The 27,868-nt window shown below is 42.9% G+C and overlaps 1 protein-coding gene across 2 annotated transcripts in view; it reads left to right on the forward strand.

The window, feature by feature from the left end:
- The first annotated feature begins 3,661 nt into the window (after positions 1-3,661).
- Positions 3,662-27,868, forward strand: part of HELZ2 (helicase with zinc finger 2) — an 80,365-nt gene continuing 56,158 nt past the window's right edge. The window contains exon 1 of one of the 2 annotated variants that reach the window (XM_081949681.1): positions 3,662-3,794. The gene's annotated coding sequence lies outside the window, so the exon portion shown is untranslated. Of the gene's footprint in view, positions 3,795-4,278; positions 4,314-27,868 lie in introns of those variants that run through there. The other variant, XM_081949682.1, reaches the window with a different exon arrangement.

The raw sequence follows: 27,868 nt of genomic DNA on the forward strand, positions 1-27,868 counted from the left end.
CACTTGTGACCCTTGCATCCCCAGGTTCACGTGATCAATATTCAAATGCTTGGCAACTGGCATGAACGTATGACAGTTGCACTTTCTGGGATCATGTGACTCCTTTTTACGACCACCTGACAAGCAAAGTCGAATGGGGAAGCCAGATTCATTTAACCACCGTGTGACTAATTTTCACAACTGCAGTGATTCACTTAACAAAGGCGGCAAGAATAGTCGTAAAATGGAGCAAAACTCACTGAACATATTTCTCGCTTAGCAACATAAATTTTGAGCTCAATTGTGGTCGTAAAGCTGAGGACTGCCTGTATGCAATCCCAATGTTGTCACAGTCTAATTTTGATATCCCGTACACTGATCATTACAGGTAGTTCATTTAGTGACCGTTCGCCGTCACAACAGCACTGAAAAACGTAACTTAGGACCATTCTTCATGCTTACAACCATTGTTACATCCCTATAGTCATGTAATCAAAATTCAGATGCTTGGGAACTGGCTCAGATTTATGACGGACGTAGTATCCTGGAGTCATGTGATCCTGTTTTGCCACCTTCTGACAAGCAAAGTCAATGGGGAAGCCTGATGAACTTAACAACCGTGTGACTAATTTAAGAACTGGGTTTTCTTAAGAACTGTGCCAGGAAAGGTCGTAAAATGGGGCAAAACTCACTTAACAAAAGTGTCGCTTAGCAGAACAGGAATTTTCGGCTCAATTGTGGTCGCAAAGTGAGGACTATCTGCATTGCATTGTTGTTTATATTCACAGGTTGAAACTTAAACATAGTGTAGAACAGAATAGAATAGAATCAAATAAATAGAATAACAGAATATCAGAGTTGGAAGGGACCTTGGAGGTCCTTATGGTTGTGCAGTCACTTCTTAAAAACTTCCAAGGTTGGAGGATTCACAACATCCCCCTTGGCTGTAGAAGTTGCTGAAAGTTACAAAACAATGGTGACAAGACAAGAGGGGAGGAATACACAAAGTTGTGGTGGTTTTTAGCTGTTTCGTAAGTGTAGTCTGAACTGGCTCGGCAGCAGACGGAAATTCTTTATTAGTTCAAAGGTGAGCTAATAAAACAACAAAGCCAGCCAACCACCAAAATGGAAACTGGAAAAAAAAAACACCCCACCAACCCGCAGAAATGGAAACTGAAATACACACACACACACACACACACACACACACACACACACACACACACACGATTGGTAGGAAGAAGGAAAAGGGGCTGCAAAAATCTTTATTTTGCAAAGAGTTGTGTGAAAACTGTGATCTGCCCACTAGGGAGGCGTGCCGCAATGAAACAAGGCAGACGGTTTGGTTGTGCAAATATGAAAGGTACAACTCCACTTGCAACCAGAATTCAGCCCAAGGCTGCAACGCCAAGCCGTTCTTAAAGGAGCTTTGCCCCATTCTATGACCTTTCCTGCCACAGTTGTTCAGCCAAGCGCTGCAGTCATTAAGTGAATCATGCAGTCATTAAGCAGATCTGGCTTCCCCCCCCACCACTGTTGGAAGCTGGCTGGGAAGGTTATACATGATGATCACAGCATGGCTGGCTGGGGAATTCTGGGAGTTGAAGTCCACAAGTCTTAAAGTTGCCAAGTTTGGACACCCCTGCCTTAAGCAATCAATTCCAAAGCTGAACAATCTGTCTAATGCCTATTGCCCCCTTCCACCCCCCACCCAATGCTGAATGACTGAAGTACGGCTGGTGGGGGGGGGGAATTCTGGGAATTGAAGTGCCCCCATCCTCAAGTCATCAAGCTTGAGAAATGGGTTGGAGACTCCAGGAATTATGGTGAGCAGTGACTTACCCTCAATCCCATCATCCTTGGGAGCCGAACCTAAAGGAATTCTTTGCTTTTTCAATTTTTTAAAATGGAAAAAAATCTATCCAGAGTCACTTCGATGAGTTGGGTGGTTATAGACAAGGAAGGAAGGAAGGAAGATCTCAACTTACAACAGTTCATTTAGTGGCCGTTCAAAGTTAGAACAGCACTGAAAAAAAGTGACTTACGGCTGTTTTTTCCACACTTCATGACCATTGCAGCATCCCTTGGTCAAAATTTGACACTTGGCAACTGACTCATATTTATGACGGTTAGAGCGCCCAGGGTCACATGATCCCCTTTTGCGACCTTCTGACAAGCCAAGTCAAAGAGGAAGCCAGATTCGCTTAACAACCGTGTTACTAACTTAAGAACTGCAGTGATTTTCTTAAGAACAGGAAAGGCCGTAAAATGGGGCAAAGCTCATGTAACAAAGTGTCTCACTTATCAACAGAGGTTTTGGGCTCAATTGTGGTCGAGGACTACAGGTACACAGGGTTTCCTGCTTGAGCAGGGGGTTGGACTAGAAGACCTCCAAGGTCCCTTCCAACTCTATTAGAGGGTGCCCCCCTCTCTGAGCGTGCCCACATCATCATCCTTCCCCCTGGTCCTTTCCTTGCACACCACTTTGGGGACCCTGTGGAGGGCCACAGGGGGATCCTGGAAGTGGGGAGGGGGCCGCCTCATGTCCAGCTCAACGAAGAGGAGTGACAATTGGCTGGTTGGCCATCTCCTGCTCCTCCTGGTCCTTTCCTTCTTTGTACACCCCTTTGACTCCTTGGGGGGCAGCTTGTGGGAGGAGGAGAGGGGGACATGCAGGAGGAAGAAGAGGGGCACTGTGGGTCTGGCTTGGCACAACTGGGTAGGGGGCACCGCTGCCTAATCGCCCCTCCCACGCCTCCCCCTAGCCTTTTCCTTCCTTGTGCACCACTTCAGAGAGCCTGCTGGGGGCGCAAGGGGGCATGCAGGAGGAGGGGGCACCGCTGGTCCGGGTGGAGGGAGACAGTTACCTAACTGCCCCTCCTCCTGCTGGTTCTCTCCTGCCTTCCTTGTTCAACAGTTCGGAAACCTGGGGGAGAGTGGATGTTAGAATAGGGGGGGATGCTGGAGATGGGCAAGTGGGCCAAGCGGGGGGGGGGGGGAACAACTGGATGCCCAACTCCTCCTCCTCCTGGTACTTTCCTTCCTTTTTGGACCCTTGGAGGATTCTTTGGGGAGGGGGCACGGAGGAGGGGATGATGGAGGCTGCAGGGTCGGCTGGACCAAATGAAGGGGGGGGAGGAGAGACAGCTGGCTGGCCTCCCCTCTCCCCCTGGCCTTTTTTCCTCGCCCATCACTTTGGACGCCCCCCTCCCCCGGGAGAGGAGGGAGGTTTCCGGGGGTCGCAGTGAAGCTGCTGCTGGTGGGGCGAAGCAGGGCAGGTGGTAACAGAATGCACCCCCGTCCCCCACTCCTGCTCCTTTTCTTCTTTGCGCTTCACTTCGGACCCCTCGGGGGAATTTTTGGGGAGGGGGCGCAGGGGGGATGCTGGAGGTGGGGGCGCGGCAGGTCCAGTTGGGCCAAGCGTTGGGGGGGGGGCAACCGACTTCCGTCCCTCCCTCTCCTCCCCCTGGTCCTTTCCTTCCCGGCGCACCGCTTTCGACCCCCGGGGTGGGGAGATCTTCGGGGGTCCCAGGGGGGCTGCTGGCGGGCGGAGGCGCTGCGGGGCCGGCCGGGCGAAGCAGGGGGCGGGCACAGCTGGCCGCCCGCCCCTCCCACTCCTCCTCCTCCTCCCAGGCTGGAGCCGCGCCTGATGTAATTTCCGAGCAAGCTGCGCGCCCAGGCCCCGAAAACGAAACTCGGGCCGCCTCTCAAAAGCGCACCGGCGGGCAGCGCTACCACCATTCGCCACTCGGCCGGCCGGGAAGGCTCGGCTCCTCATCGCTCGCCTGGAACATCGCTTCCCGGAGCCCCGCGGGGTAAGCACAGCCCGTCCGCCGCCGGGTCTCCCAGCTCGGGAGAGGGAAAGAGGGCAGGAGCCGCGTTCGCTTCGCCCTGGCAAAGTTGGGAAGAAGCGCCCAACCGGCGCGGGGGGAAAAAAGGGAAGGGGCGATGTGATCGTGGAAGAGGAGGGTGGGGGAGGGCTCCGATCAGATCCCCTCTCCACCTCTCCCACATGGACGGATTGGGCGACCGAGGCCGGAGCGGGGGTCGGTATTGGCTGCGGAGGATGCGCCTTGGGGTATCTTGCCGGAGGCGGAGAGACCCCAGACCCACTTAGATCCAGAGGAGCCCAAAGAACCGAGCGATCCAGGATGCTGGGGTGATGGGGGGTGGGTGGACAGGAGCGATCTCCTTAAGATCCGGCCGATCGCCGCCGCCCTGCTGCCCTGGGGGGAACTACAGTTCCCATCAGCCCCAGCTGGAAACGGCCACGGAGGAGGGAGACACTAGGAGTGATGGCGAGAGGGAAGGGGGAATCTCCCGATGGCCGGCTGGTAATTTAAAAGCCGCGTTTGCTTTGGATGGGCAGGAAGGGAAGGGAAGGACTCTTAAAAACATCTTTGCTGGAAGGGCGGGGGCGGCAGACCGAGGAGCCCAACCCTTCCCCCTCCCTCCTCCCCTTCGCCGAGTTTTGCAATTTCGGGCTGAAACTTCCTCCCTTGGGGGTTTTTCGCCTACTTTGGGGGTGTCCCTGTGAAGAGGCGCACGGGGCGCTTCTGGCACCCGAAAGACGCGTTTCTCTTCCAGCTGGAAAGCTCGGGTGGAAACACCCCGCCGCCACCACATCTGCTTCCTCCTTGGGTCGGACTACAAGTCCCATTTCTCCCTGCCAGCGGGACAAACTGGGACAGCAGCCGCGCTGGGATGTGTGCACCTGTGGAATTGTCATCTCCATGGAAGTGGGGGAGCAGTTTGGGCTGGCAGTGACTTTTTGGGCAACGTGTCTAGTTGGGTTGAGTTGAAGCAAGGCCCCCCCAAAAGTGGGATCGTTCCAGAGCATGTAAAGAATCGTAGGCTGGAAGGGACCTTGGAGGTCTTCTAGTCTATCCCCCGCCCAATCGGGGAGCTTGGGACAACTTTTTGGTTTGTTTGTTTGTATGTTGCCTTTATTATTTTTAAAAATAACTCAAGGCAGGGAACATATCTAATTCACCTTACTTCTCCTATTTTGCCCCCACAACAACAACCCTGCGAGGTGAGTTGGACTGAGAAAGAGGGACTGGCCCAAAGTCACCCAGCTAAGGCAGGACTTGAACTCAGACTCTCCTGCTTTCCAGCCTGGTGCCTTGACTATTAGACCAAACTTCCTGCTTTCTCTCTCCAAGTCTTCTCTGTATTCCTGGCATGGGGCTATTATTTTTCAGCCTGCCCTCCTGAAATTTAATCTCATCCTCTGAAGACTTCAAGGCCTTTATGTGGGAAGAGGAGCATTTGAATTACGCATTTCCTCTTGCCAAGACAAACAATCAAGCCCAGAGAGATAAGGGATGGGGGTTTAGGCCTTGGGCTAAACCATAATGGGATTTGCAGGATGCAAGCTCAGCCAATTGTAGTTTCTTCAATAAGCTAGTTTCCCCTTCCATGACTTAGTGGGGTGGGCCAGCCCAGTCAGAGCAGTGAAAAATCAGAAGACATGTCCTCCCGTGGCTGGTGCCCATAGCAACTTTAATACCAGTGGTATTAACGCAAGCGCCTGGCTCAATTATAGTGAGAAGGATCTTGGAGATCTAGGAGACAATAATTTCAATAGGAGCCAGCGTTGTGCTACAGCCACCAAAAAAGCCAACACAGTCCTAGGCTGCATCAACAGAGGGAGAGAATCAAGATCACCTGAAGTGTTAATACCACTTTATAAAGCCTTGGTAAGGCCAACACTTGCAATACTGCATTCAGTTTTGGTCACCATGATATTAAAAAAAAATGTTGAAACGGTTTCCGCCAGAAGTTGTGGGTACTCCCTCATTGGAGATTTTTAAGAAGAGATTTGACAGCCCTTTGTCTGAAATGTTCTGGGGTCTGCAAGAAGGGAGTGAAGTTTGCAGAGAGGAGGAGGAGGAGGAGGAGGAGGAGGAGGAGGAGGAGGAGGAGGAAAAAGAGACGGACTGTAGAGTCCTTGGTGCTCTTTGAGCTTGGTTGTCCCCCCCCCGCCCCCCCCCCGTAGACATTTCATTACCAACTAGGTAATATCATCAGTGCTAGATGGGAGTGAGATTTGCTCTCTGTGGCTTGTCCTCTCTGCATTGGTGGAAATGATCTTGGTTCCTTGATTAGATTGTTGTTTCTTGTTTGTTTGTCTTGTTTGTTGCCCTAATGTTATTGTTGGTCTTGATCTCGGCTCATCTGAATCTTGATTTAGGAAGTGTTTTGGTCCTTTTGTTTCCTTTTTGGCTTTCTGATGGTCTCTTTTGAATGGTATGAAGATGTTTATGTGCCTGCTGGTGGCTGAGTTGTCTGAATGCCAAGCTTCCAGGAATTCTCTAACATTTTTTGGACTTGGCTAAGTCTAGGATGTTCACCATTTCCCGGTTGAAACTATGGTTAAATCTGCCAATATGTTGTGAAATTAAGGAATTTCCATCATCTCTTCTGAATAGGGGTGACATGATAGCAGTCTTCCAGTGTTCGAGGGGTTGCCACAAAGAAGAGAGGGAGTCAAGCTCTTCTCCAAAGCCCCTGAAGGCAGGAAAAGAAGCAATGGGTGGAAACTGGAGGAGAGAAGCAACATAGAACTAAGTAGAAATTTCCAGATAGAACAATTAATCACAGGAGCAGCTTGCCTTCAGACATTGTGGGTGTTCCATCAGACTTTTCAAAAAGAGATAAGATAACTATCTATCTGAAAAACAATACAATACAATGCAATACAATAGTAGAGTTGGAAGGGACCTTGGAGGTCTTCTAGTCCAACCCCCTACCTAGGCAGGAAACCCTATGCCGTTTCAGACAGATGGCTATCCAACATCTTCTTAAAGACTTCCAGTGTTGGGGCATTCACAACTTCTGGAGGCAACTTCTGTTCCACTGATTAATTGTTCTCACTGTCAGGAAATTTCTCCTCAGTTCTAAGTTGCTTCTTTCCTTGATTAGTTTCCACCCATTGCTTCTTGTCCTGCCCTCAGGTGCCTTGGAGAATAGTTTGACTCCCTCTTCTTTGTGGCAACCTCTGAGATATTGGAACAATGCTATCATGTCTCCCCTAGTCCTTCTTTCTCTTAAGCTAAACATACCCAGTTCCTGCAACCGTTCTTCATATGTTTTAGTCTCCAGTCCCCTAATCCTCTTTGTTGCTCTTCTCTGCACTCTTTCTAGAGTCTCCACATCTTTTTTACATCGTGGCGACCAGAACTAAATGCAGTATTCCAAGTGTGGCCTTACCAAGGCATTATAAAGTGGTATTAACCCTTCACGTGATCTTGATTCTATCCCTCTGTTGATGCAGCCTAGAACTGTGTTGGCTTTTTTGGCAGCTGCTGCACATGGCTGGCTCCTATTTAAATGGTTGTCCACTAGGACTCCAAGATCCCTTTCACAGTTACTACTACTGAGCAAGGTATCACCTATACTGTACCTGTGCATTCCATTTTTGTTGCCTAAATGTAGAACCTTACTCTTTTCACCATTGAATTTCGTTTTATTAGATAGTGCCCAATGTTCAAGTTTGTCAAGATCCTTCTGTATCTTAAGCCTGTCTTCTGGAGTGTTGGCTATTCCTGCCAAGTGGTATAGGGTTTCCTGCCTGAGCAGGGGGTTGGACTAGAAGACCTCCAAGGTCCCTTCCAACTCTGTTATTTTGACTGCTAGTTAGTGTTCATAGATGCACTGCATGCATATGCATGCGTAAAGGATCTCAATGTATGATCTTATAGAATACCGTTGGAAGGGACCTTAGAGGTCTTCTAGTCCAACTTCTTGCTCAAGCAGGAGACCCTGTACCATTTCAGTTCAGTGGTTGTCCAATCTCCTCTTAAAAGTCTCCAGTGATGGAGAACCTACAATCTCTGGAGGCAAGCTTTTCCACTGGTTAATTATTCTCGTGGTTAGGAAGTTTCTCCTTAATTCCAGGTTGTTTCTCTCCTTGATCACTGATAGTTTCCATCCGGTAATTCTTGTCCTGCCCTCTGCTGCTTTGGAAACTGTCCTGCCCTCTGCTGCTTTGCTGACTCCCTTTTCTTTTGTGGCAGACCCTCAAATACCTGAATGCTGCTATCATGTCCCGCCTAGTCCTTCTTTTGTCTAGACTAGCCAAATCCAAAACCTGCAGCCCTTCTTCATATGGTTTAGTCTCCAGAACTTTAATCATCCTAGTTGCTCTTCTCTGCACTTTTTCCAAACTCTCAACTTCTCTTTTTTGTAATGTGGTATGCAGATTATAAACAGATTATAAGCAAGTGAGCTCAGTTTCCTTTTTTCTGCCTGGTTTGTTTATTTATTTATAGCCTGCTTTTATTATTTTTGCAATTAAGCCAAGGTGGCAAACATATCCAACGCATCTTCCTTATCCTATTTTCTCACAGCGACAACAACCTTCTGGTGTGGGTTGAGATGAAAGATCTTTCTACTTTGGCACCTTGACTAGAATAGGAATAGAACAGAATAATAGATTGGAAGGGAGCTTGAAGGTCTTCTAGTCCAACCCCCTGCTGAGGCAGGAAACCCTACACCACTTCAGACAAATGGCTGTCCAACATCTTCTTAAAAAATGCCAGTATTGGAACATTCACAGCTTCTGAAGGCAACTTCTGTTCCACTGGTTAATTGTTCTCACTGTCAGGAAATTTCTCCTTCATTCTAGAACCCAAGGGGACTAGAGCTATGGTAGGACTAAGGCAGGGGTGTCCAAACTTGGGAACTTTAAGACTTGTGGACTTCAACTCCCAGAATTCCCCAGCCAGCTCTGCTGGCTGGGGAATTCTGGGAGTTGAAGTCCACAAGTCTTAAAGTTCCCAAGTTTGGACACCCCTGGACTAAGGCAAGAAAACAAGGAAGGAGACATTTCTCTTAAATCAAGGGGAGGGGGCAGTTTGTGAATGCTAGACCCCCAGAAGAAAAAAAAAATCCCAATGCAAATCCATGGGATTGTTCCACCAACAGACTTTGGCCTTATATCTCTGTATATCAACTTGATATAATCGATTTGGCTCGTCTAAGAACTGATTTTCCCTACATTATTCAGTTTAGTGTCTAAGCTGCCTTGGATTTCTTCCAGAACATGCTGCAAGGCCAATGAAATTGACCAAATGATGTCAAACTGGGAGCTGATTGATTGATTGATTGGTTGATTGATTATGTACCATCAAAACTTTGTTGACTCTTAATGATCACATTGTTAGATTTCCTCCAAAGAGATCTGTACTGAATCCAGTTTGGGTGACCATAATACACAAAAAAAATGTTGAGGCTCTAGAAAGAGTGCAGAGGAGAGCAGCAAAGATGATTAGGGAGCTGGAGGCTAAAACATACAACGAAGAACGGTTGCAGCAACTGGGCATGTCTGGTTTAATGAAAAGAAGGACTAGGGGAGACATGATAGCAGTGTTCCAATATCTCAGGGGTTGCCACAAAGAAGAGGGAGTCAAGCTATTCTCCAAAGCACCTGAGGGCAGAACAAGAAGCAATGGGTGGAAACTAATCAAGGAGAGAAGCAACCTAGAACTGAGGAGAAACTTCCTGACAGTTAGAACAGAAGTTGCCTCCAGAAGTTGTGAATGCCCCAACACTGGAAGTCTTTAAGAAGATGCCATTTGTCTGAAATGGTATAGGGTTTCCTGCCTAGGCAGGGGGTTGGACTAGAAGACCTCCAAGATCCCTTCCAACTCTGCTATTGTATTGTATTGTATGTTTGATTCTATTCTCCAAGGCACCTGAGGGCAGGACAAGAAGCAACGGATGGAAACTCATCAAGGAGAGAAGCAACCTAGAACTAAGGACAAATTTCCTGACATTGAGAACAATTAATTAGTCGAACAGTTAATTGTTCAGGTTGTTTAGTGGAACAGTTAATTGCCTCCAGAAGTTGTGAATCCTCTGACAGTGGAGGCTTTCGAGAAGAGACCGGACAGCCATTTGTCTGGGATGGTATATATAGGGTCTCCTGCTTGAACAGAGAGTTGGATTAGAAGACCTCCAAGGTCCCTTTCAACCCTGGGTCCTATGTTCTGTGAACCTAACCTGGACTTTTAGGTCTGAAGGTCACGTGACTCCCTTTTGAAACCTTCTGGCAGCAAAGTGATTCACTTAACAACCGTGCTACTAACTTTCAGACATTTTGGCCTCAATTGTGTTCTGATGTTGAGGACTTCATGTGGTTGGAAAATTGAGCTAATAACTCTTGATTTCTTTGCGGTTGTTGACTCTGCTTTTGTTCCACCTAAAGCATACTGTTTTTCCTGCTTGTTTCTGAAATCACCAGCTTGTTTGGGTGGGGCTTGGTTCAAAGGATCCTCCTTCCCCATAACATTTAGTATCTGTAAGGAACTGTTATTTAAGCTTCACCAACATTTTACAACCAGTTTCTAGACTATGAGGGGCAATGAAAACATCTTGGTCAGGGAAATCCTCTGGAATGCTTGCTCCGATGAAACCCCAAAGGCAGTCCTGGGATAAGGCAACAGCCTAGAAAAAGGGATTTTTTTGTGTAAATGATGAGTCTGCTAATATGTACGTGTATGTTTATATGTGTGTGTGCATGTTGCATTTGTGCTGATAAATAAATAAAGGGATGAGACCATCTCTTGACTATATGAGACTATATAAATAAAGGGAGACTAGTATAGATCTATTTCAAGCTATTTAGCTCTCATCAGCTAGCCATACCCCTTACTGGGAATTGAACCTGGGCTGTATTACATATTAGGCAGTTGTATTAGTCACTGAGCCACAGGGTCTCCTCCTTTATCAGCTAAGTCAGGGAAATAGGTATGTATTGTGTCATAATCCCTGGTATGCCCAAATATGGGAGGGATAAATATATTTATTTATCAGCACAAATGCAACACAAATGTAACAAGGCAACATAAAAAAATAGCTTTCTGCCTGGATGGCTCCTAGGGTGAGCCGATAGACAGAAAAGGGAAGCAGTATCTCCTTCCCATATTTGGACATACCAGGGGTTGTGACACAACACACACACACTGTATATGTATAATATATATGTACACACCCACACACACCAACACCTGTTCGCTGGCTTGATACAAAGCTGAAACAAAGATGAATAGCTAGCGAACAACTGAAAGAAACTGTGCAGGATAGCATGGAAAGCACCTGTTTATAAAGTTGTCAAGAGTTGAACATGGCCAAATGGTTAACATCTATCTATCCATCCTCTATCCACCCACCCACCCACCCTCTATCTGTCTGTCTGTCTCTCTCTCTATCCCTCTCTTTACATCCATACATCACTTCTTTTGTTCATCCATCCATATCATCTCTCTCCATCCATGCATCCATATCTATCATCTATCTATCTATCCATCCATCCTCTATTCACCCATCCACATACCCATCCTATATCTGCCTGTCTGTCTCTCTATCTATCGCTCTCTTTACATCCATCCATCCATCCATCTGTTCCATCCTCTATCCATCCATCCATTCACCCATCCATCTTTATCATCTATCACACACATATACATATATTACTGCCATTGTGTGAAATTAGGCATTTTATGCCTAGGACATCTGTAGAATGCCAAAAAATGGGACATCAAAGCATGGCCCGCTTAATATTTTGCACATTTCCTCCGCGTTGCACGCAGTGCCAAAAGGCAAACCAGTAAACTATCAAACTCTCCTGCTAAAATGCCAATCAAGCCAGCCTTGTTGCATAGTATTGTAGAGAGGTCAATACTTGTCTTTCTCTTTCATTTTTTGTTTTTTGTTTAGTAAAAAAACTCCTGTACTTTATTTTGAATTTCTGACTCTGTAACCTAACCACTAACCCTCATCTCTAGCCCTAATCTAACCCCTAACCATAACTGCAACCCTTTTTATGACTTTGTTTTCGTACTTTGCCTAAATAGTTCTAGTCATTCTGCATAATGCCTAGGTATAATATACAATGCCTGGGGAAAGAATAGTAGCATATTAAAATAATACAGTCATTTCATTAGGTTTCTAGGCATTCTTTGCAATGCCAGCTTCTCATATATTGCCAGTAACACATATACTATGTAATAATATATACAAATTGCTGATTATAAGGAATGAAGATGGATTGGTCTTTTGAGTAGGGTTAAGGCAGGAGTGGGGAAACTATGCCCCTTTTATGACTTGCGGACTTCAACTCCCAGAATTGCTGAGCCGGCCATGCCAGCACTGGGATTCTGGGAGTCTAGAAATCATAAAGGGGCCATCGTTCCTACCCTCTGGCTTAGGGGGGACGGCTCATGGGGCTTGTGACCAAGTAAAAATGATGTCAGTGTTTCAAATATCATCCAGAATTAAATCAGTGTTCAAGGCTTTCATCAAAGTTCCAATTTAATAAGAGAGACATCATGTTGGTACAAACTGCGGAAACCCGAATCTGAAAGCTTCCTGGGTTTTCCACCCAGTTGAAAGTTCAAAACCTTGCCCCCACACCCACAAGTCCATCACATGGTCCAATCTTCGTCTGCCACGCTGGCATTTCTACCCACCTAGTTCCAGGCAGGTGCAGAGGTGCGGAGACAAAGGATGACCTTGGGCTTCCAGAAAGGAATGTTTTGACAACAACACATTCTACAATTCTATTCCTTACTGTTCCCCCTCCCAATTACCCCACTAATGAAACAGCATGGTAAAATAATAGAGGAATCTTCCACTAGAAGAATCTCCATCTGTAGGGGAGGAGGGCGATTTTAGGTTCTCCCCTAACCCCTCTAGGGATCTCCCAGGTCCTGGGCGTCGCCCGCTGGCACTGCCTAGTGGACGGCACCCGGAGGAGTCCCTCTCTGTGAGAGCGGATCGGCCGAAGGGATGTATGGTGCAGGATACAATCCCGCAAATACCTAGGTCCTGTGCCATGGAGCGCTTTAAAGATGATAATCAGCACCTTGAAACGCACCCGAAAAGCCACAGGTAGCCAGTGCAGCCCGCGCAGGAGAGGTGTTACGTGGGAGTACCTAGTGGCTCCCACAATTGCCCGCGTGGCCGCATTCTGAACCACATTCAGATGTGGCTTCCTGCGCAATCTGATAAGAATTCTGCCGAACAGGGCAATAAGACAACAGCTGGGTCTCAGGATCTAGGGGCAGGGCTGTTCAAGGAAACCACCCCTCCTCAGGAGTTGGTCCCTGCTCCACAGTTATTCCTGGACATTATGCAACGTCATTGGGCCCAGCCGGGCTCCATGGCTAATCCCAGTGGGGTGGACAAGATGCTTTCTTCTATGGAAGATGGCATGGAAGATCTCCTGAAGCTTCCCCAGGTTGATGACCCTATAGTGGCCCTAACCTCGAATTCGGTCCTCCCAGCTGACCTGCTTGAAGGACTCAAAGCTGAGGATAAGAGGGTGGAGAAAGCCACAGCATGGGCCATGAAGGCTTCCTCCTCCTCTTCCTACTTCGGTAGGGCGGCCCTATTTTGGCTGCGCAAATTGCTGTCCAATCTCCCGGCTGGCGACGTTAGGTCGCACCAAGATGTCAACAAAAAAATTGCAGCAGTCGAGTACTTGGGCGACGCTTCGCTTAACGCCACCAAATTCTCAGCTAGAGCCCTTGCCTTCAATGTGACCTCGCGTTGCCTGCTGTGGCTTTGTCACTGGCAGGCGGACATGAAGGCAAAGTGGAAGCTTGCTTGCGCTCCATTCAAGGGAGGCAAGCTTTTTGGGGAGGCCTTAGACTCTGTTTTAATTGAGTCCAAGGATAAACGCAAGTTCTTGCCGGCAGTTACCAAAAAGGCAGACCAGAAAGGGCAGCCGTTTTTTTGTAGGCAGCCCTTTCGTAATGCAGACGCCCCTTCTACCTCTGGGGGATACACTAGACCTTACACCCAGTCGCAGGACTGCTCCCACGAGAGGTCCTCGTTCAGGGACAAGAATAGGCAGCAGGGGAACAGCAGAGCCTTCTGAGGAGGGTATTCCAACCGCTCCTTTCGGCGGACTAGGTGACTGTCACCGGTCCCCTCCCATCGGGGGTCATCTACAGTTGTATGCTGACCAATGGGAGGAGACAACGACGGATGCTTGGGTTTGGAACACGTTCGGTACGGTCTGACCCTAGAGTTCCTTTCAATGCCTCCGCCAACCTTCATCCGCTCTCCCACTCCCAAATCGTCCCAGCTGATGCAGGCGGAGATCAGACATTTGCTGGAGGTAGCGGCTATCGAGCAGGTACCCCCTGGGTCAGGAAGGCAGGGGGGTTTACTCGATCCTCTTCCTGGTCCCCAAAGCATCGGTGTGTGTGTGAGAGCAATACTGGATCTCAAGAAGCTCAACATCCACCTAGCGTACAGGTGCTTCAAGATGCAATCGCTCCAGACCATCTTGAGTTGCATCAGGCAGGGAAAACACATGACATCGATTGACTTGAAGGAGGCGTATCTGCACGTCCCCATTCACCCAGCACATCGCTAGTTCTTGAGGTTCCAGTTTGCAGACCATCATTACCAGTACAGGGCCCTTCCATTCGGCTTCTCATCGGCTCCAAGGTCATTCACAAAGCTCCTGGCCGCAGTCGCAGCGAATCTCTGATCCCGACCTGTACGACTCATCTGCTACCGTCGAACACGCAGCCCCCCCAGTTCTTTTCACGATTCCAGAGCCCCGGAGTGGAAGGGGCGTATGCCCTTCAATGCTGCTGGCCTCCAGATCTCCTTTACGCCTTCCTGCCTCTCAACCTCATTCCCCAGGTGATCAAGAAGATCCTACTGGAAGGTGCCGAGGTGCTGCTGGTCGCACTCCATTGGCCGAGACGATCCTGGTTCGCGACCTTGTCGAACTGTCAGTGATTAAATGCTGGCGCATTCCTCAGGAACAGATCTCAGCACCCGGACCCTCAATGGCTCCAGTTGGCCATCTGGCACTTGAGGGGGACCTCCTGAGGCAAGACAATTTCTCGGACAAGGTCATCTGCACCATCCAGGCGTCCCTCCACGGTGCATATATATGACACGACCTGGTCAGCCTTTTCATCCTGGTGTCTATCGCATCAAATTGTCGCCACTGCAGCAACTATTCCACAAATTCTTGACTTCTTTCAGGATGAATTGGACAAAGGTCTTGCCCCTAACACCCTTCAGAGGCAGACGGCTGCTTTGGCCACCATCTTATCCAGAGACTACTCTACACCACTCAGCAGATACCCCAGGTTTCACAGTTTCCTGAAGGGAGCTACCAACTTACGTCCCCAGACAGTCCACTGGTATTACTGGTTAGTTTTTAAAAAGGCTCGTAAAAGGCCTTTTACGGGAAGTCCTTGACTTACAACCATTCATTTAGTGGCCGTCTGAAGTTATAACGATTGTCCCCAAAATTTGGCTCCTGCTTGGTTTCGAAGCCGATAAGTCACCAGACACAAGGTGTGATACAGAATTATACTTTTATTTCGGTAGCAATATATAAGGACCCGGTTTTAAAAGCTTATCAAAGGGCCCAGATTAGAATCTTACAGCAATTTTTATAGTCAAGGGATGGTCTCATTCAACCCTTTGCCCTTCCCCTAATAATGCATGCATAACAGATCATATTGATTAGCTATTTGGATTTCAACCCCCTAAACACTCATGCTAAATGTCACACCACCTGTTTCACACCAGGTCATGGGTATCTTGCAAAGTGTGCCAGCTATGTGGTTTTTGGTTTTTTTTTATAAGTGAGCTATTCTTGTTCCTAATATCCTGGCTAGTGGTTTTCTAACACATCAGGTGCAAACTTCTGTCTCGCTACGAATGTGCAGTTCCCCCCCCACCCTTCCTATTGCAGAGCAGAATAAAAGAACAAACAGTTTTAGAATAGAATAGAATAACAGAGTGGAAGGGACCTTCAGTTCTTTTAGTCTAACCCCCTGCTTAGGCAGGAAACCCTAGACCACTTCAGACAAATGGTTATCCAACATCTTAAAGACTTCCAGTGTTGGGGCATTCACAACTTCTGGAGGCAACTTCTGTTCCACTGGTTAATTGTTCTCACTGTCAGGAAGTTTCTCCTCAGTTCTAAGTTGCTTCTCTCCCGCTTAGTTTCCACCCATTGCTTCTTGTTCTGCCCTCAGGTGCCTTGGAGAACAGTTTGACTCCCTCTTCTTTGTGGCATCCCCTGAGATATTGGAAGACTGCTATCATGTCTCCCTTAGTCCTTCTTTTCATCAAACTAGACATACCCAGTTCCTGCAACCGTTCTTCATATGTTTTAGCCTCCAGTCCCCTAATCCTCTTTGTTGCTCTTCTCTGCACTCTTTCTAGAGTCTCCACATCTTTTTTACATCGTGGCGGTCAAAACTGAATGCAGTTCTTATCAAGGCCTTATAAAATGGTATTAACACTTCACATGATCTTGATTCCATCCCTCTGTTTATGCCGCCTAGAACTGTGTTGGCTCAATTTTCAGTTTTGTCTCAAGGCAGCACCCCCACTCCACTCTGCGACCCCCCCTCCTTCCGCAGAGAAAAGTAAAAGCAGTTTTAATTCTTTGTCTGAGGCAGCAACCCCACTCCCCCGTGACCCCCCTCCTGCAAAGAGAGAAGACGGGAAGGAGCAAAGTTCTTACCTGTTTGTTGTAAGGCAAAAACAAAATGAAGATCAAAGAAAAAGTTTTATCAGAATTTATATTCCTGACTCTCATGTCCATTCCATCCACACCTGGACCCTATCTCCACATGTGACCCTTCCTCTGATCCCCAGGGCCTCCTTCGTACATTCCATCGTCTGATCCTTCATAATGGCACTGAAAAAAGGGACACTTACGACTGTTGCAGCATCCCCATGGTGACATGATTTACATTCAGATGCTTCACCACCGACTCACATTTATGACGGATGCAGTTTCCCGGGGTCATGTGATCTCCTTTTGCGAACTTCTGACAAGCAAAGTCAAATGGGGAAGCCATATTCACTTAACAGCCATGTTACTAATTTAACAACTGCAGATTCACTGAGCAACTATGGCAAGGAAGGTCGTAAAATGGGGCAAAACTCATTTAACAAATATCTCACTTAACGAAATAAACTTTTAGGCTCAATTGTGGCCATAAATTGAGGATTACCTATATATGATTTTTTTTTCTGGCAGCTTTTAATTTTTGCTTTAAACTGGGACTAAATTCTATTTTTTTGCTTTGGGAAAATTTGCATTTTGACTGCCCGCGAAAGCATATTAGCCACTTAGACCAAGACTAAAATGTATATTATTATTTTTCTAGCAGCTTTTTAATTTTCGTTTTTAAACTGGGACTAAATTCTATTTTTTTGCTTTGGGAAAATTTGCATTTTGACTGCCCGCGAAAGCATATTAGCCACTTAGACCAAGACTAAAATGTATATTATTATTTTTCTAGCAGCTTTTTAATTTTCGTTTTTAAACTGGGACTAAATTCTATTTTTTTGCTTTGGGAAAATTTGCATTTTGACTGCCCGCGAAAGCATATTAGCCACTTAGACCAAGACTAAAATGTATATTATTATTTTTCTAGCAGCTTTTTAATTTTCGTTTTTAAACTGGGACTAAATTCTATTTTTTTGCTTTGGGAAAATTTGCATTTTGACTGCCCGCGAAAGCATATTAGCCACTTAGACCAAGACTAAAATGTATATTATTATTTTTCTAGCAGCTTTTTAATTTTCGTTTTTAAACTGGGACTAAATTCTATTTTTTTGCTTTGGGAAAATGTGCATTTTGACTGCCCGTGAAAGCATATTAGCCACTTAGACCAAGACTAAAATGTATATTATTATTTTTCTAGCAGCTTTTTAATTTTCGTTTTTAAACTGGGACTAAATTCTATTTTTTTGCTTTGGGAAAATTTGCATTTTGACTGCCCGCGAAAGCATATTAGCCACTTAGACCAAGACTAAAATGTATATTATTATTTTTCTAGCAGCTTTTTAATTTTCGTTTTTAAACTGGGACTAAATTCTATTTTTTTGCTTTGGGAAAATGTGCATTTTGACTGCCCGCGAAAGCATATTAGCCACTTAGACCAAGACTAAAATGTATATTATTATTTTTCTAGCAGCTTTTTAATTTTCGTTTTTAAACTGGGACTAAATTCTATTTTTTTGCTTTGGGAAAATGTGCATTTTGACTGCCCGCGAAAGCATATTAGCCACTTAGACCAAGACTAAAATGTATATTATTATTTTTCTAGCAGCTTTTTAATTTTCGTTTTTAAACTGGGACTAAATTCTATTTTTTTGCTTTGGGAAAATGTGCATTTTGACTGCCCGCGAAAGCATATTAGCCACTTAGACCAAGACTAAAATGTATATTATTATTTTTCTAGCAGCTTTTTAATTTTCGTTTTTAAACTGGGACTAAATTCTATTTTTTTGCTTTGGGAAAATGTGCATTTTGACTGCCCGCGAAAGCATATTAGCCACTTAGACCAAGACTAAAATGTATATTATTATTTTTCTAGCAGCTTTTTAATTTTCGTTTTTAAACTGGGACTAAATTCTATTTTTTTGCTTTGGGAAAATGTGCATTTTGACTGCCCGCGAAAGCATATTAGCCACTTAGACCAAGACTAAAATGTATATTATTATTTTTCTAGCAGCTTTTTAATTTTCGTTTTTAAACTGGGACTAAATTCTATTTTTTTGCTTTGGGAAAATGTGCATTTTGACTGCCCGCGAAAGCATATTAGCCACTTAGACCAAGACTAAAATGTATATTATTATTTTTCTAGCAGCTTTTTAATTTTCGTTTTTAAACTGGGACTAAATTCTATTTTTTTGCTTTGGGAAAATGTGCATTTTGACTGCCCGCGAAAGCATATTAGCCACTTAGACCAAGACTAAAATGTATATTATTATTTTTCTAGCAGCTTTTTAATTTTCGTTTTTAAACTGGGACTAAATTCTATTTTTTTGCTTTGGGAAAATGTGCATTTTGACTGCCCGCGAAAGCATATTAGCCACTTAGACCAAGACTAAAATGTATATTATTATTTTTCTAGCAGCTTTTTAATTTTCGTTTTTAAACTGGGACTAAATTCTATTTTTTTGCTTTGGGAAAATGTGCATTTTGACTGCCCGCGAAAGCATATTAGCCACTTAGACCAAGACTAAAATGTATATTATTATTTTTCTAGCAGCTTTTTAATTTTCGTTTTTAAACTGGGACTAAATTCTATTTTTTTGCTTTGGGAAAATGTGCATTTTGACTGCCCGCGAAAGCATATTAGCCACTTAGACCAAGACTAAAATGTATATTATTATTTTTCTAGCAGCTTTTTAATTTTCGTTTTTAAACTGGGACTAAATTCTATTTTTTTGCTTTGGGAAAATGTGCATTTTGACTGCCCGCGAAAGCATATTAGCCACTTAGACCAAGACTAAAATGTATATTATTATTTTTCTAGCAGCTTTTTAATTTTCGTTTTTAAACTGGGACTAAATTCTATTTTTTTGCTTTGGGAAAATGTGCATTTTGACTGCCCGCGAAAGCATATTAGCCACTTAGACCAAGACTAAAATGTATATTATTATTTTTCTAGCAGCTTTTTAATTTTCGTTTTTAAACTGGGACTAAATTCTATTTTTTTGCTTTGGGAAAATGTGCATTTTGACTGCCCGCGAAAGCATATTAGCCACTTAGACCAAGACTAAAATGTATATTATTATTTTTCTAGCAGCTTTTTAATTTTCGTTTTTAAACTGGGACTAAATTCTATTTTTTTGCTTTGGGAAAATGTGCATTTTGACTGCCCGCGAAAGCATATTAGCCACTTAGACCAAGACTAAAATGTATATTATTATTTTTCTAGCAGCTTTTTAATTTTCGTTTTTAAACTGGGACTAAATTCTATTTTTTTGCTTTGGGAAAATGTGCATTTTGACTGCCCGCGAAAGCATATTAGCCACTTAGACCAAGACTAAAATGTATATTATTATTTTTCTAGCAGCTTTTTAATTTTCGTTTTTAAACTGGGACTAAATTCTATTTTTTTGCTTTGGGAAAATGTGCATTTTGACTGCCCGCGAAAGCATATTAGCCACTTAGACCAAGACTAAAATGTATATTATTATTTTTCTAGCAGCTTTTTAATTTTCGTTTTTAAACTGGGACTAAATTCTATTTTTTTGCTTTGGGAAAATTTGCATTTTGACTGCCCGCGAAAGCATATTAGCCACTTAGACCAAGACTAAAATGTATATTATTATTTTTCTAGCAGCTTTTTAATTTTCGTTTTTAAACTGGGACTAAATTCTATTTTTTTGCTTTGGGAAAATGTGCATTTTGACTGCCCGCGAAAGCATATTAGCCACTTAGACCAAGACTAAAATGTATATTATTATTTTTCTAGCAGCTTTTTAATTTTCGTTTTTAAACTGGGACTAAATTCTATTTTTTTGCTTTGGGAAAATGTGCATTTTGACTGCCCGCGAAAGCATATTAGCCACTTAGACCAAGACTAAAATGTATATTATTATTTTTCTAGCAGCTTTTTAATTTTCGTTTTTAAACTGGGACTAAATTCTATTTTTTTGCTTTGGGAAAATGTGCATTTTGACTGCCCGTGAAAGCATATTAGCCACTTAGACCAAGACTAAAATGTATATTATTATTTTTCTAGCAGCTTTTTAATTTTCGTTTTTAAACTGGGACTAAATTCTATTTTTTTGCTTTGGGAAAATGTGCATTTTGACTGCCCGCGAAAGCATATTAGCCACTTAGACCAAGACTAAAATGTATATTATTATTTTTCTAGCAGCTTTTTAATTTTCGTTTTTAAACTGGGACTAAATTCTATTTTTTTGCTTTGGGAAAATGTGCATTTTGACTGCCCGCGAAAGCATATTAGCCACTTAGACCAAGACTAAAATGTATATTATTATTTTTCTAGCAGCTTTTTAATTTTCGTTTTTAAACTGGGACTAAATTCTATTTTTTTGCTTTGGGAAAATGTGCATTTTGACTGCCCGTGAAAGCATATTAGCCACTTAGACCAAGACTAAAATGTATATTATTATTTTTCTAGCAGCTTTTTAATTTTCGTTTTTAAACTGGGACTAAATTCTATTTTTTTGCTTTGGGAAAATGTGCATTTTGACTGCCCGCGAAAGCATATTAGCCACTTAGACCAAGACTAAAATGTATATTATTATTTTTCTAGCAGCTTTTTAATTTTCGTTTTTAAACTGGGACTAAATTCTATTTTTTTGCTTTGGGAAAATGTGCATTTTGACTGCCCGCGAAAGCATATTAGCCACTTAGACCAAGACTAAAATGTATATTATTATTTTTCTAGCAGCTTTTTAATTTTCGTTTTTAAACTGGGACTAAATTCTATTTTTTTGCTTTGGGAAAATGTGCATTTTGACTGCCCGCGAAAGCATATTAGCCACTTAGACCAAGACTAAAATGTATATTATTATTTTTCTAGCAGCTTTTTAATTTTCGTTTTTAAACTGGGACTAAACTCTATTTTTTTGCTTTGGGAAAATGTGCATTTTGACTGCCCGCGAAAGCATATTAGCCACTTAGACCAAGACTAAAATGTATATTATTATTTTTCTAGCAGCTTTTTAATTTTCGTTTTTAAACTGGGACTAAATTCTATTTTTTTGCTTTGGGAAAATGTGCATTTTGACTGCCCGCGAAAGCATATTAGCCACTTAGACCAAGACTAAAATGTATATTATTATTTTTCTAGCAGCTTTTTAATTTTCGTTTTTAAACTGGGACTAAATTCTATTTTTTTGCTTTGGGAAAATGTGCATTTTGACTGCCCGCGAAAGCATATTAGCCACTTAGACCAAGACTAAAATGTATATTATTATTTTTCTAGCAGCTTTTTAATTTTCGTTTTTAAACTGGGACTAAATTCTATTTTTTTGCTTTGGGAAAATGTGCATTTTGACTGCCCGCGAAAGCATATTAGCCACTTAGACCAAGACTAAAATGTATATTATTATTTTTCTAGCAGCTTTTTAATTTTCGTTTTTAAACTGGGACTAAATTCTATTTTTTTGCTTTGGGAAAATTTGCATTTTGACTGCCCGTGAAAGCATATTAGCTACTTAGACCAAAGTAATAAAGTATACTTTTTATTTGTTGTGGCTGCTCTCAATTTTTTTTTAATAGGACTGAATCACTTTTTTCAAAATTTGCATGCTGACTGAGCCCACAAAAAAGTATTAGCCATTTAGAAGAAGTATATCTTCTAAATATCTATCTTTTTTTTTAACTAGGGCAGAATGATGAGATCGGTTTATAGATAAGATATGGGAAGAAGCGAAGGTGGGATGACTTTTTTTTACCTTTTTAGATAAGCTTTTGTGATGAAGGTATCTCCCCTGTCAGATAACCTTTGATATTCAAATTGGGAAGAGATGAAGAAAAGATGATAAGAAATTAATTTTTGGGATATCATATGAAAGGATTAAAAGATTAGGCTGCTGTTTCTGCTAGCTCATAATGGAGATTTTAAATGATGAGGTTTTTAAGATTGCTTTATACACGTAGTCATCAGCTTGCGACCACAATTGAGCCCAAAATTTCTGTTGTTAAGTGAGACTTACGCTATTTTATGACCGTTCTTGCCACGGTGGTTCAGTGAATCAGTGAGGTTGTTAAGTTAGTAACACTGTTGTTAAGTGAATTGGGTTGTCCCATTGACTTTGCTCACCAGAAGATCGTAAAAAGTGATCACATGACCTTGGGGACATAGCAACAGTCATAAGTATGAACCAGTTGCCAAGCATCTGAATTTTGATCAAATGATCATGGGGATCGCTACAAAGTGTGAAAAATGGTCCTAAGTCACTTTTTTCAGTGCTGTTGTAACTTTGAACGGTCATTAAACGAACTGTTGCAAGTTGAGGACTAGCTATACATACGTATGAGGTAAAATGGAAAGGAGAATTTTGTTGCTTTGTAATTTTAGAGAAATTGACAAGGCACAACTTACAAGCATAAAGGAAAGAAAATATGAAACTGACCTTGTTTAAAGTTTATGTATGTGTGTATGTATGTACAGATAATCCCTGAGTTACAAGCATTTGTTTACTGTCCGTTTGAAGTTACAACAAACAATGTATAATACACAAACCGATTATCCAATCTCTGGATAATTTTCCTATATTGGATTTCCCAAAAGCAGCTTATTAAAGCTTTAAAGAATTTTGTCAGAAGGAACAAAGGAAAAATGAAAATAAACATTTTAAGACTTTGTTTGAAAGGACTAGAAATCAAGAATGTTAAAGGAAAAGGAAATAATTGGTTTGTTTGATCAAGAATAATGGAATGGGATATGAGAAGACAGGATCCTCGTAGTTTAAGAGAAATGATTAGTTATAAATTACTAAAATTGCTTATATGTGTTGTAACAAGCAGGGACTTTTTATATTTCCCTTTTACTCACCCTATTCTATATTTCTTATTTTCTACTTTTTCTATTTTGTTTTTCCTTTCTTCACCTTTTCTTAGTTTCTATTAGTTTTTTTTAAATAAACATCAATGTTAGTAAAAACACTAATTTAAATAAAGGGAAGCTATGGAGGAGTTTTAACAATTTTCCAAGAATCTGCAAAGTTCTGACATCCCAGGGTTGCATGTTAGTGATATAAAGTTAATAAATAAAAGTAAATAATGCAATAAGGGGATACACTTAATGAACAAACAAATAAAAGGTGAAATACGTAGATTTTAAATTGTAAGCTGCCCAGAGTCGCCTCATGATGAGAATGGGAGGCAAATACATTTTAAGAATAAATAAATAATAAATAGATGCAATACATAAATAGGTTTCATAAACAATTTCATAAATAAAACTCCATATGGCAGTGTTTTACTACAGGATGGACAGGGTTGGCTTCAAAAACATCAGACATAAATTACACTCACAGATTTTGGACAGGAGTTCAGAGTGCACACTTTAGTGGTATCATTTTTTTAAAAAAACATGCCATTGTGCATTATGCAGCTAGTCCTTGACTTACAACAGTTCATTTAGTGAGCAAAGTTACAAAGGCACTGAGAAAAGTGACTTATGACTATTTTCCACACTTACGACCATTGCATCATCCCCATGGTCACACGCTTGTCAATTGACTCATATTTAGGATGGTTGCAGTGTCCCGGGGTCATGTGATCCCTTCTTGTGAACCTTCTGACCAACACAGTCAATGGGGAAGCCAGATTCACTTAACAACCATGTTACTAATTTAACAACTGCAGTGATTCCCTTAACAACTGTTGCGTGAAAAGTCGTAAATTGGACCAAAGCTCACAACAAATGTCTCATTTAGCAACATAAATTCTGGGCTCAATTATGGCCGTAGGTCGACGACTACCTATAGTGACCTGCACTGCAAAGATGCAAAGTCTGTAAAGGTCATTATAAAAGGGTTGGAAGGGACCTTGGAGGTCTTCTAGTCCAACCCCCTGCTCAAGAAGAAAACCCTTATACAATTTCTTCAGTCTCTTCTTAAAAACCTCCAGTGTTGGTGCAGCCACAACCTTCCACTTATTCATAGTTCTAACTGATTGAAGCTGTAAGGATTTCTTTGATATGTTAGAATTTGATATGTTGAGTCTGGTTAGTTTTTAAAAAGGCTCTACCAGGAAGTCCTATTCGTTTAGTCACCGTTCAAAGTTACAATGGCAATGAAAAAAGTGACTTATGACTATTTTCCACACTTATGACCATTGCGTCATCCCCATGGTCACACGCTTGTCAATTGACTCACATTTAGGATGGTTGCCGTGTCCCGGGGTCATGTGATCCCTTCTTGCGACCTTCTGACCAACACAGTCAATGGGGAAGCCAGATTCACTTAACCGTGTCACTAAGTGAACAACTGACGGGATTTATTTAACAATTGTGACAAGAAAGGTCATAAAAAGCGGCAAAACCCACTTAACAACTGTCCAGCTGAGCAACAGAAGTTTTGGGCTCAGTTGTTGGTTGTTAGTCAAGGGCCACCGGTTTATCCATTAAGTGGATCTAACTTCACAGGAAACGAACAAAATTCCAAGGGTTTTCATCACAAAATCACCTTCTGGTTTCCTAAAACTTTCTGCTGCTTTTTTGGGCTGTTGCATAATTGTTGATTTTTAATCTGCTTCTCACCTTACTGCGGTGGGGATTTTCGGTATGAGGGAGATAACGAATTTTGGAGTGGCTTCTATTGAATCAGGAATTCTTACACATCCCCAGCAATTGGCTGGCTGTGTTTGCATAGCTCGCTTCTGTATCTTTCCAAGGTCCACCCTTCTTCATTTTTGTTTAAACTATTGTGCAAAGTCCTGTCCTATGGCTTAGCGTAGGGGACAAAGATCAAAACGGGGTTAACTTAGAAGCTAGGATCAGTAGCAAGCTGGCGACGTAGTTTTCTAGTTGCTTAGGATGACACTGTTTCTTAAATAATAATGAGTATTATTAGGATTACCCTGTTTCCATGAACATAAGACCTCCCCGGATAATAAGCCCGGTCGGGCTTTTGAGTGCATGCGCTAAAATAAGCCCTCCCCGAAAATAAGTCATCTCCAAAAATATTGCAACACAGCAGCAGCCATGAGGAGACCATGCTCGCCTCCCCCTGCACCTCAAAAATAATAAGACCTCCTTGAAAATAAGGCCAAGTGCTTATTTCTGGGGGGGGGGGGGTTCAAAGGAAAATAAGACCTGTCTTATTTTCGGGGAAACTTGGTAGAAATAGAACGATTGTGGCAAAAGAAAGCAAGTCATAGGCATTTTGGGTGCAATCTCAAAATCTGGAGCATTACTTAAACAACATCAGCATTGACAAAGTCACTATTAGAGGTGGTCGTCAGCTTACGACTGCAATCAAACCCAAAATTTCTGTGGATAAGCCAGACAGTTGTTGAATGATATCCCCCCCCCCTAATTTTGCAACCTTTCTTGCCGTGGTTATTAAGTGAATCACTGCAATCGATAAGTTAGTAACCTGGTAGTTAATTGAATCTGGATTCCCCATTGACTTTGCTGGTCAGAAGTTTGCAAAAGGGGATCACATGATCCTGGGACACTGCGGCCGTCATAAATATGAGTCAGGTGTCCGAATTTTGATTACGTGACCATGGGGAACCTACAAGAGTCGTAAAGTGTGAAAAACAGTCATACGTCACCTTTTCAAGTCACTAAATGAACTGTTGTAAGTTAAGAAGTGCTGGTATTTGGAATAGCCTCTATCGTGCAATGAAGCTACATTTAACCCATCAAGTCTGTCCTTGGGAAGGGGTCAATACATACAGTCCTCAACTTATAACAGTTCATTTAGTGACCATTTGAAGTTACAATGGCACTGAAAAAGTGACTTTATGACTGCTTTTTACACTGTTTGACAAGTGGCTCATATTTGTGATGGTTGCAGTGTCCGGGATCATGTGATCCCCTGTTGTGACCTTCTGACAAGCAAAGTCAATGGGGGAAGCCAGATTTACCTAATAACCCTGTTCCTAACTTAACAACTGCAGCAATTCACCTAACAACCGTGGCAAGAAAAGTCATAAAGTGGGGCAAAACACACTTAACTCTTCATCAATGATTTGGATGAGGGAATAAATGGGGAACTCATCAAATTTGCAGATGACACCAAGCTGGCAGGAATAGCCAACGATCCAGAAGATAGGCTTAAGATACAGAAGGATCTTGACAAACTTGAACGTTGGGCACTAGCTAATAAAATGAAATTCAATGGTGAAAAGAGTAAGGTTCTACATTTAGGCAACAAAAACGGAATGCACAGGTACAGTATAGGTGATACCTTGCTCAGTAGTAGTAACTGTGAGAGGGATCTTGGAGTCCTAGTAGACAACCATTTAAATAGGAGCCAGCTGTGTGCAGCAGCTGCCAAAAAAGCCAACACAGTTCTAGGCTGCATCAACAGAGGGATAGAATCAAGATCACGTGAAGGGTTAATACCACTTTATAATGCCTTGGTAAGGCCACACTTAGAATATTTGCATTCAGTTTTGGTCGCCACAATGTAAAAAAGATGTGGAGACTTTAGAAAGAGTGCAGAGAAGAGCAAGAAAGAGGATGAGGGGACTGGAGGCTAAAACATATGAAGAACGGTTGCAGGAACTGGGAATGTCTACATTATTAGAAAGAAGGACTAGGGGAGACATGATAGCAGTGTTCCAATATCTCAGGGGTTGCCACAAAGAAGAGGGAGTCAAACTATTCTCCAAAGCACCTGAGGGTAGAACAAGAAGCAACGGGTGGAAACTAATCAAGGAGAGAAGCAACTTAGAACCGAGGAGAAACTTCCTGACAGTTAGAACAATTAATCAGTGGAACAGAAGTTGCCTCCAGAAGTTGTGAATGCCCCAACACTGGAAGTCTTTAAGAAGATGTTGGATAGCCATTTGTCTGAAACGGTATAGGGTTTCCTGCCTAGGCAGGGGGTTGGACTAGAAGACCTCCAAGGTCCCTTCCCACTCTGCTGTTGTATTATTAACAATTGTGGGCTCAATTGTGGTTGTAGGTCGAAGACCGCCTGTAAAGTCTTTTGGTAAACTCCATCTCGGCGTGTGTTTTCATTGGGCGTCTCACATTAGGAACTGTCTGGGATAATAGCTTATTGTGTCATAAGAAGCTAGGTTTTTGTGGTTTGCCAGCCAGGTTAGACAACTCGGCATATTTGGCCAGCCCAATTCCTTGCTGAGCAAAACATGGCTTGATATATCGTAAGAGTGCCCAGGATTTCTGGGGGAAAAAATAGCAAATCACCTTTGAATCACCTTTTTCAGAATTTGCATTCTGACTGTCCCTTGAAAACAGGTGATAGCAATTTAGATCAAGGATAAAAATGTTTATGTATATATGTGTGTGTGTGTGTGTGTGTGTGTGTGTGTTGTATTTGTGCTGATAAAATAAATAAAGGGAGATTAGTATAGATCTATTTCAAGCTATTTAGCTCTCATCAGCTAGCCATACCCTTATGGTTT

This window comes from Natrix helvetica, assembly GCF_964273705.1.
Source record: "Natrix helvetica genome assembly, chromosome: 3".
Taxonomy (NCBI): Eukaryota; Metazoa; Chordata; class Lepidosauria; order Squamata; family Natricidae; genus Natrix; species Natrix helvetica.